The 2,500-nt window shown below is 48.2% G+C and overlaps 1 protein-coding gene across 3 annotated transcripts in view; it reads left to right on the plus strand.

Annotated features, from left to right (window-relative positions):
- GATAD2B (GATA zinc finger domain containing 2B) overlaps nt 1–2,500 on the plus strand; it is a 120,745-nt gene that overhangs the window by 29,816 nt on the left and 88,429 nt on the right. The gene's annotated exons all lie outside the window — the stretch shown is intronic.

Consider the following 2,500-nt stretch of genomic DNA (forward strand, 5'->3'; position numbering starts at 1 on the left):
AACCTTAGCTGTGAGCATCAGACTTAGACATCTTTGTAGATAAAGAGAAACAGGTAACTGAAGCTATATGGATAGAGGAAGGACCCAAATACTGCATATCTTAGATTCAAGAGTACATCATTATATTGTCAATAAATTTTTAGTAACATGTCTCCTTTGCCCCTCAGATGTCTCCGTTCTTTTTATTTTTTCTTCTTTTTTTTTTATTTTTATTTTTGTGGGAGACGGGGTCTCACTCTGTTGCCCAGGCTAGAGTGCAGTGGCACGATCGTGGCTCACTGCAGCCCCAATCTCTTGGGCTTAAGTGATCCTCCCATATCAGCCTCCCAAGTAACTGGGACTACATGCATGTGCCACCACGACTGGTTGGTTCTGTACCTCTTGTACCTGACTGTCATCAGCATTAAGCCAAGGAAATACTGCCAATCTCTTGTTTATCAGTTTCTGTAAACTTTTTTTTTTTTTTTGAGACGGAGTCTCGCTCTGTCACCCAGGCTGCAGTGCAGTGGCGCGATCTTGGCTCACTGCACCCTCTGCCTCCCGGGTTCACCTGATTCTCTCATGCTTCAGCCTCCCAAGTAGCTGGGACTACAGGCACGTTCCACCACGCCCAGCTAACTTTTTGTTTGTTTGTTTGTTTTTGAGACGGAGCTTCGCTCTTGTTGCCCAGGCTGGAGTGCAATGATGCGATCTTGGTTCACCGCAACATCTGCCTCCTGGGTTCAAGGGATTCTCCTGCCTCAGCCTCCCAAGTAGCTGGGATTACAGGCATGTGCCACCACGCCTGACTAATTTTGTATTTTTAGTAGAGATGGGGTTTCTCCATGTTGGTCAGGCTGGTCTTGAGCTCCTGACCTCAGGTGATCCACCTGCCTTGGCCCCCCAAAGTGCTGGGATTACAGATGTGAGCCACCTCACCCAGCCTTTGTTTTTTTGAGATGTAGTCTCGACCTGTCACCCAGGCTGGAGTGCAGTGGAGCAATCTCGACTTACTGCGACCTCTGCCTCTCGGGTTCAAGCGATTCTCCTGCCTCAGCCTGCCAAGTAGCTGGGACTGCAGGCGCGTGCCACCATGCCTGGCTAATTTTTTGTATTTTTAGTAGAGACGGGGTTTCCCCGTGTTAGCCAGGATGGTCTCAATCTTCTGACCTTGTGATCTGCCTGTCTCGGCCTCCCAAAGTGCTAGGATTACAGGCGTGAGCCACTGTACCTGGCCCGTAAACTTTTTTTTTTAACTGAGGTATAATGTACATACAGAAAAGTAGTTTAATTATAAGGTGACCACCCAGACAGAGATATAGAAGACCCAGAAGTCTTTTTTTGTTTTTTGAGACAGAATCTTGCTCTGTCGCCCATGCTGGAGTGCGGCGGCACGAATTCAGCTCACTGCAACCTCTGCCTTCTGGGTTGAAGCGATTTTCTTGCCTCAGCCTCCTGAGTAGCTGGAACTGCAGGCGTGTGCCACCACACCTGGCTAATTTTTGTATTTTTAGTAGAGACGAGGTTTCACCATGTTGGCCAGGCTGGTTTTGAACTCCTGACCTCAAGTGATCTGCCCGCCTCAACCTCCCAAAGTGCTGGGATTACAAGCGTAAGCCACATGCCCAGTCCCAGAAGTCTGTTTTATGTTCTCTCCTAGTCATTACCCTCCTCCACTCCAACAGGTAGCCACTATTCTGACTTCCTCTGGTAGTATTTGTGTTCAACTACAAGCTTGAGACTTGGTAATAATTGCCACAAACCTCCTTGAAGATAAAGTCATGTTGGTGGTGTTTAATATAGTGGTTCCAGTTAGTATGGGGACATTTTTTGGGGTTTTTTTTTTTTTTTTTTTTTTTTAGATGGAGTCTTGTTCTGTCGCCCAGGCCAAGTGCAGTGGTGCGATCTCGGCTCACTGCAGCCCCCGCCTCCCAGGTTCAAGCGATTCTCCCGTCTCAGCCTCCTGAGTAGCTGGGATTACGGGCACCTGCCACCATGCCTGGGTAATTTTTATATTTTCAGTAGAGATGGGGTTTCACCATGTTGACCAGGCTGTTCTCGAACTCCTGACCCTGTGATCCACCCACCTTGGCCTCCAAAGTGCTGGGATTACAGGCATGAGCCAGTGTGCCTGGCCAAGAATAAACTTTTCTAAAAGTTCAGATTTACTTAGGGGAAGGGGTAAACTTATTTTATTTTTTTTTTGAGACAGAGTCTTGCTCTGTTGCCCAGGCTGGAGTGCAGTGTTGTGATCTCGGCTTACTGCAACCTCTGCCTCCTGCAGCTCAAGCAATCCTCCCACTTCAGTCTCTTGAGTAGCTGGGACTACAGGCATGTGCCACCCTGCCCAGCTAACTTTTTGTCTTTTTTTGTAGAGACTGGGTTTCGGCATGTCACCCAGGCTGGTGTGAAACTTCTGGGCTCAAGTGATCTGCCTGCCTCAGTCTCCCAAAGTGCTGGGATTACAGATGTGAGCCGGCCCGTGCCCAGCTGGGATAAACTTTTTAAGGTGAATATTTAC

Source organism: Pan paniscus, chromosome 1, assembly GCF_029289425.2.
Source record: "Pan paniscus chromosome 1, NHGRI_mPanPan1-v2.0_pri, whole genome shotgun sequence".
Lineage (NCBI taxonomy): Eukaryota > Metazoa > Chordata > Mammalia > Primates > Hominidae > Pan > Pan paniscus.